This window comes from Marmota marmota, unplaced genomic scaffold (genome assembly GCF_001458135.2).
Source record: "Marmota marmota marmota unplaced genomic scaffold, marMar, whole genome shotgun sequence".
Classification (NCBI taxonomy): Eukaryota; Metazoa; Chordata; class Mammalia; order Rodentia; family Sciuridae; genus Marmota; species Marmota marmota.
The window spans coordinates 42,171,073-42,189,690 of NW_025999853.1; the positions used below are offsets into that span (position 1 = coordinate 42,171,073).

Consider the following 18,618-nt stretch of genomic DNA (forward strand, 5'->3'; position numbering starts at 1 on the left):
AATTATTTGACTATCAAAAACAATGACTATGGGCTAGAGTTGTGGCTCAGTGGTACAGTGCTTGCCTGGCATGTGTGAGGCCCTGGGTTCAATCCTTAGCACCACATATAAATAAATAAAACAAAAGCTTCATGGACAACTTAAAAAAAAAAAGGATTATCAAAAAAAAAAAAAAATAGCTACACATGGGAGGATTAGACAAACTCTAAATAGGGCAAAGGGAAGGGAGGGGCCGTGAGGGTAGGAAAGACCCTGGAATGAGATGAACATCATTACCCTAAGTACATGTATGAAGACACGAATGGTGTAACTACTTTGTGTACAACCAGAGACATGAAAAATTGTGCTCTATATGTGGACTATGAATTGAAATGCCTTCTGCTGTCATGTATAACAAATTAGAGTAAATAAATAAGTAAACTTTTAAAAAAACAATGGCTACAATTGACTGGAAAAAGTTGAATATTTTTAAATGCTTTCATAATGTTATTCTAAACCAGCCATAAAAAGAAGTCATTCCTGTGACTCTGGCACACTTATGTTGTAATCAGTACATTTGAGACTTGTGCAGTGCCCCCAGAATTTGAGGACATTGTCAGAAATGGTACAACTCTAAAAATGAAATGTATAAAAACAAAATCTGTTAAAACAAAGTCACGTGCAAAAGCAAAACAGGCTGATAAGGGATGTGTGAGCTATTCAATTATAGCTGCCTGACTGAAATAAAGATGCCTTGAAAAAAAAAAAAAGCAGCATTCTGAAAACACATCACTTTAGAAGATAAAGTCACTTTTTAGCCTGGTCATTATTAACAGTTTGCTTAGATTTCCTGACCTTTTGCACCAAGCTCAGACACAGAGATCTATCAATCATCGGCTGGGTGCTTTTGCAGTTTGGGCACACATTCATTATCTTTTATCTTTCTGTTAACATTAATAAGATATCCATTGACTATTCCAGCCTATTTAAGCTATGCTGAGAACAGACAGAGGCCCATCTTTGCCTTTGTCTGGCCCGTGTTTTAGAGGCACCAATATGCCCTTGGGGCTAAAGATGGTGGTGAACACCCAAAAAGAAAGGAAGAGAACTTGCAGGAACAGGAAACACTAGGAGAACAAGATGGTCAATGCATGTACCATCTTGTCTCCCAGAACTCTCCTCTGCTCAAAACTCAGAGGGGTTTGTGTTCTAACAAGAGGCTATTCACACTCAGTGACATGCACTGGGCTGGCAAGAGAGGCAGGCTTGCTATTCAAAAGGAGGAGCAATGGTCTCTGCTCCACCACACCATCTGCAGTGGGGAGGATATACAGGCTGTATGACACAAGCCACTCAGACCATCTCCAGCTCCCTTTGGCTCTGATGCTAGTCTCACCAAACAAACTTCTAAATATCACTTGGCTTCTCATATTGACGGATGCAGAGGAGAGAATGTACTTATCAGCTAACTGCAGTCACTACCCTTGAGTATGCTCAATGCTCAGTAAACTGAAGTAGTCAAATTTCAGAACTGCCAGAGTCAAAGTCTAGACCCTGGACTGTCAAGTCAGCCTGATATGTCATGGCTGATGAAAAGACCTCTTTCTGAAATTCTTCTTCAGTTACTGTTCTTCCTGATGTTAACAGGAGCTTGTTTACTTTCAAAACGAACATTTTGTTTCCATCTTCTTTAGATTTATTACAAGGAAAAACTGACTCTGATCATTAGAAAAAGCTTTCCTGAAAACTTCCTACTTTAAAACTATATAGAATTTGAATCAGAAAATAAAATTCTACTATTATGGCAATAAGCAGCAAAGGAATTTAACAATATTATTTTGTTTACATTGGAGAGGAGAGCCAGGACTGCCAATTTTTGTAGCAAACAGATAATTAACCAAGGACTAAAATACAATACTCGAAAAGCAGCCATGGCACAAACCTAGTATTATATTTATTATGTGACTCACAGTTTCTTATTTCATGTCTGGGATATTGTTTTCCAAAAAGCAAAAGATGTCATCTGAAGTCAACTTACAAAGGAAACAAGCTGGCATGGATGTGCCTGAGGCTTTCAGCTGCCAGGTCAACTCACCATCCCTCTTTACTCATCAAATGATCTTTACTAATCAAATAATAACAGTGAATTCATGCATGGGCAAATCATACCTTGGCACAGTCCAGAGCAGTTACGATTTAAGCTGGATTTGGGGAAAGGAAGGCCCAGTGTAAACTTTACACCAGATGAGAAACTATTCTTTGTATTGCTAAAGAAAATAAAGACATTGAGGAAAATGCCCAGAATGTCTCAGAGCCCAGTTCTCCTGGGACATCCTCAGAGATTCATTCTCCCAGGCTGAAACAGGGAATTATGAACCACTCAGCACTTCCTGCATCATCAAGCCTACGTGCTGGGAATGAGGCTTCCTTAAGAGCAAACTAGAGACAGGGGAAGAAGATTGAAAGAAAAGAACGCCCAACATAAGGAATAAATGCTATGTCTCAAAGGGCTTCTAGAGGGAATAAAGTCTGAGACTTTTCTGATTTCCTATTGCTACTATTTTTTTTTAACAGTAAAGCCTTAAAATAAAAAAGGCCTACGTGCTTATCTTCAGGGACTGAACAGAACTAGTGGTGGCAATTAGTAAGAGAAAAAGCCCTGGAAGCCTGCTGTGAGGAAAAAGAAAAACCACAGGGAGCCAGCCTGCTCTGGGGAAGCTGGCCTGGAGTTCATGTGCATGCTGCTGAGTTCCCTGGCAGCTGTTCATGAGCACAGAGTCTTTGAGGGTCAGAAGTTATCCTACTAGATCATCAGATCTAATGCTGTCTCCCTTGGGCATGAGATCGGCCCATTTTGCACTCACGCTAACTAATAAAGTAGGAGCCTGATGGCATAAAAGCTGCTATTCCCTTCTCCCCACAAAGTTTTAGGGTGTATCAATAACTCCTGAGTAGTAAAAGTAACATATATCTCCTAGTACCTGCTGTAGTTTGGATTTTTGAATGCACCCATGTGATAAAGGCTTGGTCCCCAGTGTGGCACTATTGGGAAAGGTGCAACTTTTAAGAGATTGGGCCTACCACAAGTTTTTAGGTCACTGAGGGTATACCATTGAAGGGACAATGGGACACCCTGTCTCTTCCTCTTCACTCCCTGGCTCCTGATGGGGTGAGTGGTTTTGCTCCATCCACCACAGGCTCTTGCCATGATATGCAGCCTTACCACAGAGCCAAAGCAACAGCCAACTAGATCATGGACTAGAACCTCCAAAACTGAAAGCCAAAATAAATCTTTTCTAAGTTAATTATCTTGGGTATTTTTTTTAATAGTATCAAAAAGCTGACTAATATAGCGTCCGTGGTCAGTTCCAAAAGAAGTGAACATTCTCCTCAGACCTATGACAAAGTAAGACCTTAATTCAACTCATTATTCACAACAAAGACTATACACTATAAAGACCAGGGTGATGAGCATCAGAATAATTTTCCCCTCATAAAAGAGACACAGAGGGAGGGCAGTAAGTGGAAATTGAGGGGGGAAAATCTTTACAATTACCTGACACCATATTATGTACGTGGAACATTTCATTTTCTTTTTATATGATTTGTTCCTTTTAGTCATAAAAGCAACTTCTCTATTTAAATACAGGCATCCTTTAAGACAGTCAGGTGTGGCTTTTGTATTTTGTTAAATTCACAGAAAAGGTTCTGTCAAACAAAGAACAGAAAAGCTTTGAAACTCCAACAACAAATCACACACCGCCTGGTTCTGCTCCCTCCCAGTATTCCTGTTTATGCTTTCTCAAGACCATATATTTTAACAAGATACTTTCAAAAACAAAACCACCTTCAGCATTCCCCTTAAGCACACTCAAATATTTTGGAAAAGCAAAGAAAAAGAAACCAGTTACATTTACAGAACATAAATTTTAAAATTAATTTATCTAATCATTTAATTCACAGGTGAGGTAGAAATTCCATTTCAGAGTGCTATATGAGAAATATACTTAACACCTCTGAAGCCAGATCCATGTACTCTCAGACATAAAACTAATCAAAGATTTAAGAAAGCATCCTATTATTTTTCTTGGCCAATTATTTTCTGTGAAGTACTTTTTCTTGCCTCATGATTACTGAGAACAATTAAATACTAAGGCTGAGTATCTTAATCTGAAATCCTTAAGAGTGGAAGTGATGTGGACTTTAGATTTTTCAGATTTGGAATATTTACATCTATAATGAGGTATGTTGGGAATAGGAGCCAAGTCCAAATATAAAATTCATTTGTGTTGAGAATACACCTTATACACAAAGCTAAAGGAAATTTTATATGATAATTTTGGCATGCCTTAGTTTTGCCTGTGACCTATAACATGAGGTCATGTGGAATTATCACTTGTGACAGTGGCATACGGTTGCCCCAAATGTTTTGGATTTTGGAGCATTTCAGATTCTGGATTTTCAAATTAATCATGGTCAACCTATATTTGAGCTAGGTTTATACTGACCATAAATAGACATCTTTGTATTTCTTTCATTCATTCATTCATTCATAAAATAAACACTTATTAATCAACCACTGTGGCTAAGGCTCTGTGTAGGGACACATGAAAAATACAAGTGTAAACAGGCATGTTCTATCCCCAAGAGTTTACAGTTCCAGGAGTGAGTAGCAATAAGGATAGTATGAAGGAATCCTTTAAAATACTATGTAAAGCCGGGAGCAGTGGCACACTCCTGTAATCCCAGTGGCTCTGGGGGCTGAGACAGGAAGATCTCGAGTTCGAAAACTTCAGCAAAAGCGAGGTGCTAAGCAACTCAGTGAGACCCTGTCTCTAAATAAAATACAAAATACGCTGAGGATGTGGCTCAGTGGTTGAGTGCCCCTGAGTTCAATCCCTAGAAGCACCCCGCATACACACACACACACACACAAAAAAAAAAAAAAAAACTTCAAAAGAGATCATTATTTCTACCTCTTAAGATGTGTATGTTCACATTGCTGGTGGGACTGCAAATTGGTGTAGCCAGTATGGAAAGTAATATAGAGATTCCTTGGAAAACTGGGAACGGAACCACCATTTGACCCAGCTATCCCACTCCTCAGTCTATATCCAAAGGACTTAAAAACAGCATTCTACAGGGACACAGCCACATCAATGTCTATAGCAGCACAATTCACAATAGCTAAACTGTGGAACTAACCTAAATGCCTATCAGTTGATGAATAGATAAAGAAAATGTGCTATATATAAAAGAGAATAAAATCATGACACCTGCAGGTAAATGGATGGAATTGAAGAATATATAGTATTGAGATAAATCATATTATTGCTAAGTGAAGTTAGCCAATCCCAAAATAACAAATGCCAAATGTTTTCTCTGATATAAGAATGCTGATTCTTAATTGGGTTGGAGGGAGAGCATAGGAGGATTAGACAATCTCTAGATAGAGCAAAGGGGAGGGAGAGGAAGGCAGGTGAAGGGAGGGGAGATGAGGGTAGGAAAGATGGTGGAATGAGATGGACATTGTTACCCTAAGTACATGTATGAAGACACAAATGATGTGACTCTAATTTGTGTACAACCAGACATATGAAAAATTGTTCTCTATATGTATAATATGAATTGTAATGCATTCTGCTGTCATATATAACAAGTTAGAATAAAAAATACATAAAATACATGTTCAAATAGGGAAAGAAAAATTTTTTTAAAAGATTTGTATGTTCAAATGTTTTCCCAGAGCTTTGTTTCACTGAGCTATTATATATCATCTGAAAACATCTGAGGACAAAGCTCATTTGCTCTTCTTATTTTTGCACTCAATGATAAATCAGGAGTGAAACTGGGAGACTTAGACTCATTCCTTCAGAATATATAACCAGTGTTTAATCTGCTCATGATGAACTGTTGAGCTTGGACTCCCCAGCCCTTTACACCAAGCCATTCTATGATTCCTTTGTCCCAGGGGAGGGATATGCAAGGAGAAGTTTCTCACACCAATCAGTGATGATTTATTTGGCTTAAAAATACATCCCTAGATAAAAAGGCTGATGCCTCTGAAAGTAATATACTTAAATTTGATAAGAGAGGAGTATCAGGAAGAGGAGAGAGATTGGCATCAATGATAGCATTGGCTTGGCAGGCCTGGAAGCCTTAGGTCTGCAAGTTGAGTCCACTCAGAAGAGATGGTGCAAATGTGTGGACTGATGTGGGAATGTGTGCAGGCACACGGTCACGGCACCTGCCAGCACCCTCCAGGAGGCAACATGGCATGTCAGAAGAGTGCCCACATGGCAGACCAAGGTAGTGTCCCAACATCACTTCTTTACTGGCTCTATGTCTTTAGCCAAGTAACCTAATTTATGGGTTTCAGTTTTCCCATCTTTAGAATGAACAATATTTGAGTTGTTGTGAGAACGAATTGCAAAATGAAAGTCAATAGTATAGCCCTGCACAAAGCAGGCCCCAAATACACTTAAACCTGGCTGTCCTTCTTTAATGGGTGTGCCTTGTAACTGGAAAGGTCAGCAGCTAGCATGGCACTGTCAGCAGATCACCCAGAGGCCCGCTGAGGCAGGATCCAAGCCCTGCCCCCAGGGCAAGTCTAACTGGCCCAAAGCCCTACCGATAATGCCAGATCTCATCTTTTACTGTCTTAGCCGGTGCCCTCACTCTCTTGGTAGGAATCCTGAAATCAGCTTTGTTTTTGTTTTGTTGTTGCTGCTTTTTATGGTACTGAGGATTATGCCGAGGAGCCCTTTACCATGAGCCACATATCCCCAGTCCTTTTCAAAAATTTTTTTTATTTTGAGACAGGGTCTCACTAAGTTGCTTAGGGCCTCACTAAATTTCTGAGAATGGCCTCTAACTTGCAATCCTCCTGCCTCAGCCTCCTGAGGCACTAGGATTATAGGTATATGGCCCCAACCCAGTTGGGATTAGCTCTATGTTTGCTCTAAAGGGCTAGCTTAGAACTGCTAAATGGGAGTTGTGAAGAGGCAGATGTCAGCACAATGTCAGAATGCTCTAACTGTACAGGAAACCCATGGCCTCAAGGAGATCTAATTGTCCTCTCCTGTGGAGTTCTTAGGCCCAGCAGGCAGAGGTGCTATGAAAGGACATTTAAAATGAGGGGAGGATGGACCATTCAGATCAGCAAAACAGCTTTCAACCCTAGGATTCTCTATGGTCAAATGAACAGATATGCAGAAAGTCCATTACTCTATTAGAATTCCTCAATCCAAAATAAACATTGGGCAGCTGCAATGCTTAAAGAATACAGTTTGGGTGGTTATATTTTCAGGTAAACTGAAATTTAACTCAAAACATCCTTTCAGTATCATTCCTCATCATAAAATACAGATAAAAATTTATAAAATATTCTACCTACTTGACTTATTAAGAGTATTCCAAACTAATTGAATTTTTATGTTTGTTAGAAATTTACATTATCTCTAAGCCATTATTCTCATTGTAGAAGAGTCCAGGACAGGCATTAGAAGTTCAAGCAATTAAAGTGAGTCCAAGTCATTTTCTAAAATATAAAAGTTTTTTTTTTAATGTGCATGACTGCTGGGTGCAGTGACACATGCTTGTAATCCCAGTGGCTCAGGAGGTTGAAGCAGGAGGATTGCAGGTTCAAAGCTAGGCTCAGCAACTTAGTAAAGCCCTAAGCAACTTAGCAAGACCTTGTCTCAAAACAAAAATGGCTAGGGGACGTGGCTCAGTGGCTAAGCACCCCAGATTCAATCCCTAATACATGTACACACAAAAAAAAGTGCATGACTATGTATGATGTATGAAACTAGAAGCTTTAAATTCGTTATTAATTGATCTTCTTATTTTTTTAGACATTGATGGACCTTTTATTTTGTTCATTTATTTATTTGCAGTACTGAGAATCAACCTGGTGCCTCACACATGCTAGGTAAGTGCTCTACCACTGAGCCACAACCCCAGTTCCTGATTTTCTTATTTCTGAATGATTACATTTGTTGTGTCTGTACCATAACATCAATTTAAACTTAGAAGTAGAAGTCACGATTCCTAGCAGAACTTCATTTTGAACCTGCCTCCATATATATAATTTTTCTGTTACTACTTCATCTAGAAATTCCAAAAAGCAGTTTAGAACTTTATTTCTTCAAATGAAGCTTGTTTTCAAGGAAGTTCAGAGAATCAGGAAGAAAAAATATTAGCCAAAAAGCTATAATAAACAGGATAACTCCCACAAATAAAGCCTAGACATGTTTAAGGCGAATTTGCATTGTCATTCAAAAGTCAATATGAAAACTTTAACTTAAAAGAAACATTTAATAAAAATGATATGTGTGTTTTGTTTCTATATTCTAAATATAAAGGCTAGCATAACAATCAGCTATGGTTAAATCACAGGGCAGTGAATGTAAGAAATTTTAAATCACACCAGGAACTACATAAAAAGGAATGTTGTTCTCCTGAGTTTCACAGGTGGCAGATACTTGGGGGTGAGACAGATTTATGGTATCAGTCAATATAGGCCACAGTGTTTCAAAGGGCTGCATATCTGGTGATCTATATTCATGTTTGTCTTTGCTGTTATAAAAATATAAGAATCTACCAGAGTAACCTGGGAAACGGTCATATTTATGTTCTCAACTTTGAAAGTCAACCTACAGTTTGGTTAATAGAGAAAAAATTCCTAAGGAAGCAGTAGCTCTTAGTAAATATACTTTCTACATTCTCCTCCTCTTCTAGAATCAGTACCAGTATGGCTACTGTGCTCATGTACTTAGTATAGCAGTGCTGGCACCTTTAATTACCACTGTCTTTAGTCCCCACTTACAGCAGAGTATCACTTAACAGTATGTCATTCTGGCCTAAGGCCAGCATCATCAGATATGCCAACACCTAGGGAGGGAATAGATTATGTCATTTAAAAAATTACTTCTGGGGGGGCTGGGGTTGTGGCTCAGCAGTAGAATGCTCGCCTCACATGTGCAAGACCCTGGGTTCGATCCTCAGCACCACATACAAAAATAAACAAGTGAAATAAAGGTGTTGTGTCCAACTACAAAAATTTTTTAAAAATTACTTCTGAGTCTCTAAATTTTAAACCTTCCTGACACTTGAAAACTAACTACAGGTTGAGTATCCCTTATTCAAAATGGCAGGGGCTAAGAGTGTTTTGAACTGGGGAATTATTTTTTTCTAGATTTTGAAATATTTGCTTATATATAACAAGATATCTTGAGGGTAGAGTCCAAGTATTAACATGAAGTTCATTTGTGTTTTGTATATACCTTATACAAATAGCCTTTTTATAGGCAATTATAATATTTTCAATAAATTTGTACCTGAAACAAAGTTTTATGGTGTGAAATTTTCCACTTGTGGTGCCATCATGCCAGTACTCAAAAAGTTTTAGACCAGGGATGCTCAACCCATACTACAGTATATTTTAGGGAAATGCAAAATAATTTTCTTCCATAGAGACTGATCCATAATACAAACTCAGGAAATGTCTTTTTAACTGTATCTATGGCACACAAAGAATATCAGACTCGGATTCTGCTGCTCTATTTTAAAATGGTACCTGCCACAACACCTGAATTCCATATGTTACACTTCCCACCACCACACCTGACTCACCCATGCCCTTGAATTATTTATCATATATATATTACTTTTTCCTCTCAGTAAACCACAAACTTCTTTTAGTATAAGGACTAATTATTTTATTCATGGTTGCACCTGACCCCCACCCCTGCCTGCAGCTAGCATGAGGCTCTGGTACATAGATGTTAAAAAGAAATAAAATCATAAATTCACACTTGGTACTTAGATGTTAAAAAGAAATAAAATCATAAATTCATCAAGTTAAGAAGAATGTCATGTTTTCCTACCCATTAAAAAACCTTCTTATTCAAGTATAAGAAAAATAAGCAGATGTGTTTACGAACAGTTATTTTGACTAACATTTGTGCAATGTACAAAAAATAATCCACAAACACTATTCTTAGTCTCCCTGACAAATTTCCAAAATATGCAATGCTCAGATATCACACACTGGCTCTAGACATCAGGTAAAAATGCTCCTGTAATTATAGATTTAAGGGCAGTCAGTTTAGGATAGTAGCTAAAAGCAGAGATTCTAAAACCAGTTGCCTGAGTTTGAAACCTGGCTCGACCATTCAGTACTGATGTAAACCTGGGTATCTCAATTACCTCAGCTTCCTCATTCACAAAATGGGGCAATAAAGTACCTACTCCTTAAGGGTTACTCAAAGAAGCAAATGATAGAGGTAAAGCATTTACCATAGCACCTGGCATACAGTAAGCTCTCTATTTAAATATTTTCTCTACCATTAATATAGTAGTGTAAAAGCACATAAGAGTATTTTAAGACATTTTAATTTATATGAGAACATTGTCATAGATTACCAACAATGCCAACGAGGTCACTTGAGCTTCTTTGCTCTTTAATTATGTTATCATCCAACGTGATCTACAGATTTAATACAAAACCACTTGAGGAAGTCCATTAAAAAGAATACTCATATTTAAACTGAAAAATTGGTGACATTTTTCATTATCTTGATTTTTTAAAACTTGTTACTTTAGGAGAATTTGCTACAATGCATATAAGTCAATTCTTTCCTGCTCCTCAAAAAAATTAATAAAGCCCCAGTATTAACTACCCAGTGGCCATTGGCTTTGTAAGATAACTGCAAGCAGGAAACCAATCCTGCATAGCAGAGTTTAAGACAGCAATATTCTTGTCAATCTTTCTATTCCTCCAATATTGTAGTTTTTCAAATAATGTTTGCAATATTTTGAAATTTGATTCAACCATTTTATTTTTTGGAGTTCAAATACAGCCCATCATTTATTGTAAAGTTTTGGTCTTTGAATACATTTTCATTATTTGCAGCATAAATAAGTTTTATGGTATATTCTATATTCCTACATGTATTAATAGCAATTTCTCAAGTTAGGGGTTGCAAATATATCTTAGAAGGAGAAATACCTTGTCAAAAATTTGTGTTTATAAGTTTATCAACTTACCAGGACTATATTTCCTAATAGGGATACACAAAAAACAAGGATGGGATGAGTATAACTATAACCCATAATAACAGTTATGCCGGGCACAGTGGTGCATGCCTGTACTCCCTGGCCCTGGAGGCTGAGGCAGGAGAATCACAAGTTCAAAGGAAAAGTGAAATGCTAAGCCACTCAGTGAAACTCTGTCTCTAAGTAAAAAACAAAATAGGTCTGGGGATGTGGCTCAGTGGGTCAAGTGCCCCTGAGTTCAATCCCTGGTACCAAAAATAAATAAATAAATAATAGTAATTACCATGTAATGTAGTGTGGTTCAGGTACTGGTTGAGATACTTTAATTATCCTATCTTATTTAATGCAACAAAGTAGATATTATTTCCCAAGCAATGGGGAATAAAAGGAGCAGTATGCATATATTACTGTGGTATTTTTTTTTTACTAGGCATAGACAAAAATGACTACAGGAAAAGACAGTCATACAAATACAAGTAGTTAATTCTGGATAGTTGGAATGTGGAAACTGGTTGTATTTTTCCTTGCACTCTTCTGATTTTCTTTTTTTTTATTCTAGGAAATAATTTTAAAAGGAAGTTTTGGATAAACGAATGAACAAATAAACTAAGAGGTTAAATAACTTTCCTAAGATCATAAGACTAATAAGTGAAGTTGGGATTTGAATTCAGGTGGATATCACTCTAAAGCCACTCTCTCTCCACTAAGTCAATGAAATATAATCAGATTTTTTTTTTTAATCTGAGCAGGTTCAAAACATTTGGAAGTTCTGAAAATATGTTTGTTCATAGCCCTGTGGATACCAATTAACGAGACACCCCTCATTTCTGCAGATGTTCATTATATCATTTACCAACTAATACAAATAAGGTACTGGTAGAAATAACAAGTGGTTTCAACATGGTTAGCCTCGTGTTGCCAGTCAAACAAAATATCCCATAATACCTGAGCAAATTAGTGAAGGTCTTGGTAAGGATTACAAAAGACTAGCTGTCCCTTCTATGGCACCCTGGCAGAGTGTGCAGACATCAATCAGGGCACACACCATGCTTAGTGGACACTCAGTGAGCTCCTTTCCACATCAACCCACCCTAAAACTTATCCAGGAGAAAGTCTGGGCCATCTTAAAGTTTCCTGAGAAACTGCAGAAATGACTTGTCTCTAAAAATAATTTGCCAAATATGCAAAAGGAAACAGGAAGCTGGATCATTAGCTGAGAAAGCAACAAACCAAAGACCCTCTCCATAGAGAGAAGATGGGAAATGATACAGTCTCTGAGTATAATCAGTCCTGAATAATTTTTGTGCCACTGTAGTGTTCCCTCTTGTGCAGGGGAGCAGCTGTCGTAATCACTGTGTCTCAGAATTAAGACAGCTATTGAGATGATTCAAACCAAATTGCCCTGAGTCTTTTCAAGAGTGTTTAAAAATTCTATCACCATATTATACTCACTTAAAAAAAAATCGTATGAACCATTTAGGATACTGAAGCTTTGACACAGTGAGTCAACCCTTCAAATGTTCCCTTGCTATTTGTCCAACGCTTCCATTAAAAATCTGGTATCAGGGCTACAGTGCTAGCGCTTGCCTAGCACATATGAGGCACTGGGTTCAATCCTCAGCACCACATAAAAATAAATAAATAAAATAAAGGTATAAAAATATAATAACATTATTTTAAAAATCTAATGTAATCAAAAAATTAAAATTAAAAATTTGTGTACAATTTGAAAATGAGCTTTAGTAAAGAGAAAAGTTTGGAACGCCTCCACCATTCTGCCTGATCTCACCCAGATGAGCTGGAACTGCACAGAAGGATGCTATACACCCCATGTTTACGTATGGCTTACTCCTCCTCCACGGAGGGGAAATTAGGTTGAGCCAAGGATGCTGATTTACCTTCTAGGCTCTGAAGCTCTCTGACTTCCAAACAGTATAGATGATTGAGCTATAAAATAGATTAGCAGGGCCTAAAGATTACCAGGGAATTCCCAAAGGAGAACAATATTGTCGATATTATCTTTGACTCAGTTCAGGGTTAACCATTGACTTTTTTTTTTCATGCTATACTTCCCTCCTTCTTATCCTGAAACCTTCAGTAAATTGTGTCACATGCCTCATGTTGGGGGTACTCTGGAGAATGGTAGAGGAGAGAGAGGTCTGGAGTCAAATGGAAGAATGTGGAGAAAGTTGGAGCCGCAGGAACAGAGAACACAAGAAGGAAGAAGTAGGATGGCCCGCCTCAGAACACAGGTGAAACAGATCCCTCGCCACAAATCCACCAAAACAGGCTGTTGGAAGTGGGGACTGTATTTTGCTGTTGTTTGTCTCTGGTATAAGAAGTCACTTTTCATTTCTTCAAGGCCTTGAGATGGAGGGATATGGAAGGAGAGGGTACAGAGACAGCAGTATGGGTGAAGGGTGAGGGCGGAGGCTTCATGCTGAACAGAGTACAGGAAGGTTGCTGTCAGATGATCCTCCTTCACATGATAGGAATAGCTGGAAAAATGGAGGATAAATTTCTGATGACCAGAAAGGAGAAAGTGATGGAGATGAAGGAAGGGAACATATTCTACCAAGAATCCCAAACCCTATGAGGCTTAGGAACAAGTTGTTAGACTGGATCTGTAGCATTATTGATCCAAAGCCACTAACAAGGGGGAGGGCATGAGTCACAATTCAGAGGGAAGGAAGATAAACAGTTTTGTGTTTGTTTTTTTTTTTAAAGAGAGAGAGAGATTGAGAATTTTTTAATATTTATTTTTTAGTTTTCAGCAGACAAAACATCTTTGTTTGTATGTGGTGCTGTGGATCGAACCCGGGCCGCACGCATGCCAGGCAAGCGCCCTACCGCTTGAGCCACATCCCCAGCCCAAGATAAACAGTTTTAAGTAAGAAAAACAAATCACAAGTTAAAATCTGGGGAAAATGGAACATGCCAGAAATGGATGGAGAAAAATGCTTCATGGCTGGGTTTATGGCTCAGTGGTAGAGCATTTACCTAGCACATGTGAGGCACTAGGTTCCATTCTTAGCACCACGTGAAAATAAATAAAATAAAGGCATTGTGTCCATCTACAACTAAAATAATAATAATAATAATGCTTCCAGATGGAGACTATGAAGAATTCAAGGGGTTAAGGGTGTATTTGTATAGCATTGGATGAATAGCACAAGGGTAGACTTGCCATATTGTAAAAATCAGAGTCACACCCATGTTCACAGAAGCATTATTCACAATAGCCAAAAGGTAGAAGCAAACCAATTTCCATAGACAGGGGAATGAACAAAATGTTGAATATACATTAATGAAATATTATTCCACCTTCAGAAAGAATTCAGCCTTAAAAATCCATGTTGTAGGATATTGTATTATGCTATAAAATGAATGAACCTTGAGGATATTTTATGAAAGAAAATAAGCCCATCACAAAAGAGCAAATACTGAATGGTGGTTGCCAGGGGCTGGAGAGATGGAGGCAGGGATGGGAAGTTACTGTTGAATGGGTAGACAGTTTCAGTTTTGCAAGATGAAGAGTTCTGGAGATGAATGGTGGTAGTGATTGCATAACATGATTATACTTAATGCCACTGAATTGCACACTTAAAATGCTTGTGATGATAAATCTTCTATTATGTATATTTACCACAATTAAAAATGAGATATCTTTTTTTTATATAAGTCAGAGGAAAAAGCAAATCAGCAATTGGTTGTGGGAAATTTTGAATGTCTCTCTTACAGCAGTATCTTCCAAGACACAGTTCATCTTGCAGCAGACATTTCTGAGCAACTTCCCTATACGCAAGCAACATGCTAGACTGTGAGTAAGACCAGTGAGGCACAATCCAATGAGGATGTGGACAAGAACAAAGTATAGCAACGTCATGTGGCCAGGGTGACCCTGAAAGTAGTAAGCACCCAATGCAGACTGTGTGGTCAAAAGCACTTTGCAGAACAGATGACATGTCAGCTGCATCCTCAAAATAGAAGTTACCATATAGAGGTAGTAAAGGAAAAAATAACAGGCAGAGGAAGTAGCATGAGGCACGAGAGAATGTGGTGAATTTTAAATACAGCACATAATTCATTCTGCTTGGAGCAGAGTGGGAAGGAGTGATCTAAAGAAGAGAGGAAGGTGGAGAGTCACTTCCAGGCAGCAACAATGAAAACTAGTTTTCTGGACGGTGATAAGCCAGATGGGAAAAGGATGCTTTAACTTTGATCCATGATTAATTTTGTAGAAAGAACACCATGAATGGCATATTAGGGAAAGAACAGGATATGAAGTTGAGGAAAAATCTAAGACCAACTACCCATGCAGCTAACAGCACCTTTTTAAAAAAACTTTTTTGGTAGAATACACATATGATCTTAACCAATTTTATACATACAGTTCAATCCTGTTAAGTCCATTCCCACTGTTGTGCAATCATGCCTTCTCATCTTGCAAAACTGAAGCTCTACACCCATTCCTCTCTCTTTCCCAGCCCCTGGCAACCACTGTTCTACTTTCTGCTTCTGGGAACTTCTCGTAAGTGGAAACATACAGTACTTACTTATTTCACTTAGCGTAATGTCCCCAAGGTTCATCTATTATGAAGCACATATCAGAATTTCCTTCCTCTTGTTATAGCTGAATGGCACTCCATTATGTACATGTATGGTTTTGCTTCTCCATTCATCTATCCACGGGCACTTGGGTTGCTTCCACCTTTTGGCTACTGTAAATAGAACTGCTATGAACGCAGGTGTATAAATATCTCAGTGAGACCTGACTTTCAATACTTTTGGGTACACACATAAGTGGAATTGCTGGAGCACAGGTAACCCGATTTTAATTTGTTGAGGAACCACAGATGATTTTCCATAGCAGCGGCACCATTTCACACTCCCATCCACAACACACAAGGGGTTTATTTTTTTTTCCCACATTCTCATCAACACCCTTTATTCAAACACAGCCATCCTAACAGGTGTGAGGTAGTTGTAGACATCTTATTCAACTTTCTGAATCTTCAATTTCTACATCTGCAAAATGAGCAAGTTGGGTTGCATGATTCCTAAGGATCTCAAATTTCATTATTCTATGAATTGAGAGGAGAATTAGAGTCATTTACTGGGGAAACTGGGTTGGATCATTTCATCCTTCTGAGGCTTATATTTCCCATCTATATTCACCATCCTGACACAGACTCTGGATATGGTTTCAAGTAAAACACAAATTGAAAGTACAAGGAGCACTAACTGAATGCAAAGTTAAAGAAAGCCACGCATGAAGAGGACATGGGTGTCACTAAGCACTGAAATGGCCAATACAGTGGAATGACTTTTACATTTCACTGACCTTTACAGAGGCAAGATTGATCCTTAGCAACAACTACAATAGAGACAACTATTTGTTGCTTGCCTTTCACTCTTCTACAGGGATAAATTTTAACTAAAAAAAAAAAAATTAATGGTAAGTGTTAGTGAGCTTTTCATTGCTGTGACCAAGATACCCAACAAAAACAACTTAGAAGAGGAAAAGTTTATTTTGGGGCTCACGGGTTCAGAGGTTCATTCCATGGTTGGTCAATCCCATTTCTCTGGGCCCAAGGTGAGGCAGAATATCATGGCAGAAGGGTGTGATGGAGGAAAGCAGCTCAACTCATGGCATCCAGAATTCCAGAATGCAGAAAGAAAGTAAGGAACCAGAAACAAAATATAAACCCCAGGGGTATGCCCCCTACTTCCACCAGCCACACCCCAAACCTACAGTTACCACCCAGTGCAGTAGTCCTTTCAAATTATTAATCCATCAAATGGACTAATCTGCTGATTAGGTTACAGCTCTCACAATTTGATCATTTCACCTCTGAACATTGCTACATTGTCTCCTTGGTTGGGGTGTACACCTCATATTCAAACCAAAACAGGCTGGGATGGCAGGCAGAAATGGTCATTCTCCCAGGAAATCAGTTACATTTTTCTAATGTAAGATTGATCTTCCCCACTTTCAAATATAGAGACTTTGGAAGAGGAAAAGTATCTTCTCAATGAGACACCCTGAAGAGGAGTCACCAGTAAATCCCTGGGGGAAATACTATTTTATATACAGGTGAATACCAACAAACAGGATGATTTACAGGGAAAAAAGAAAAAGAAAAAAGGATCATCAAAAACAGGAACAGAGCCAGAGCCAGGATGGCATGCACCTATCGGCCCAACTACTTAGGAGGTTGAGACAGGAGGTTGCTTCTGCCCAGGAGTTTGAGACCAATCTGGCCAAAATAGTCAGACCCTGCCTCAAATAAAAAGGAAGGAAGGAAGGAGAACAAAAACAGGATCAGGACTTCTGATCTCACAGCCCAACAACGTTCACAAATTTAGCTCCTCCTCTAAAAGGGATGACAGTTATTATCATATCTTTCCAAGAATAACAACAGAACTCTATTCATATGGAAACAAGTCAGACTGTTTAGCTCCCTAAAAGTCCCTGTCTTTCTGTAGGAGCGCTGGAGCCTTGTGGGCCTTGATGTGGAATCAGACATGAGAAGCTCTTTAATGTTCACTAAGAATCATAACCAACCAAACTCTTAAAGTCCACAAACCTCCCTACATTACAGGGCCTAGAGTTTGAATCCCTTATACATTTTGTGAGCGATCTAAGGAGAATTAGGACCAAAAAAAAAAAAATGATAAGACAGAAACACCAATGCGGGCTAGGAGAAACCTGCCCCAATTGTATAAAGAAAACAACTAAATAAATTATGCACCCCTTTCCTATCATGTTTTAATTACACAACTGATTCTAGAATCGGTTTGATCTGATAAATCAGAAAACTGGTGGGGAGGGGAGAAGGAGACAGCCTGCCCTCTACTGGCCACCCTGGGTAGTGGCAGCAAGGTGTGAGAAGGACATCCTTGCCATCCTTTGAACTTGAAACCAACACACCCAACTACAGCAACTTTCATACTTGACCAAAACCTTATAGGAGAGATCTCAGGCCAAATGGCACACTTTGGTGCCTTAATGGCATGTCCTACAACATTCCTTTCTGTGAATGGTGTTGGGAATGCCATATTGGATGGAGCAAAAAAGCTCTAATAGACTAATAGGATGTGACACACAATTGTTAAAAATTATTCTTTTCCAACATGCAATATCAAAGTACATTTCTAAGCCAGGAGTGGTAACGCATGCCTGTAATCCCAGTGACTCCAGAGGCTGAGGCAGGATGATTGCAAATTCAGGGCCAGCCTCAGCAACTTAGCCAGGCCCTAAGGAACTTAGTGACACCCTGTCTCAAAATAAAAATAAAAAAGAGCTGGGATATGACTCACCACCCCTCGGTTCAATCCCTAGTGTATGTGTGTGTGTGTGTGTGTGTGTGTGTGTGTGGATGTGTGTGTAGGTGTATAAACAATCCCTAGTGTATGTGTGTGTGTGTAGGTGTATAAACACCTACACACACACACACATATATTTCTATACAGAGTCCACTACAAACGTCAACTTGTTCATGCCATCACCAGAAAAAAAAATGTCATTATGTTATCATTCAATGGCATATAACCCATTAAAAGTAAAAATCATGG

General features: G+C 38.6%; 1 protein-coding gene across 3 annotated transcripts in view; it reads right to left on the reverse strand.

The window, feature by feature from the left end:
- Tbc1d30 (TBC1 domain family member 30) overlaps positions 1–18,618 on the reverse strand; it is an 87,558-nt gene that overhangs the window by 45,094 nt on the left and 23,846 nt on the right. The gene's annotated exons all lie outside the window — the stretch shown is intronic.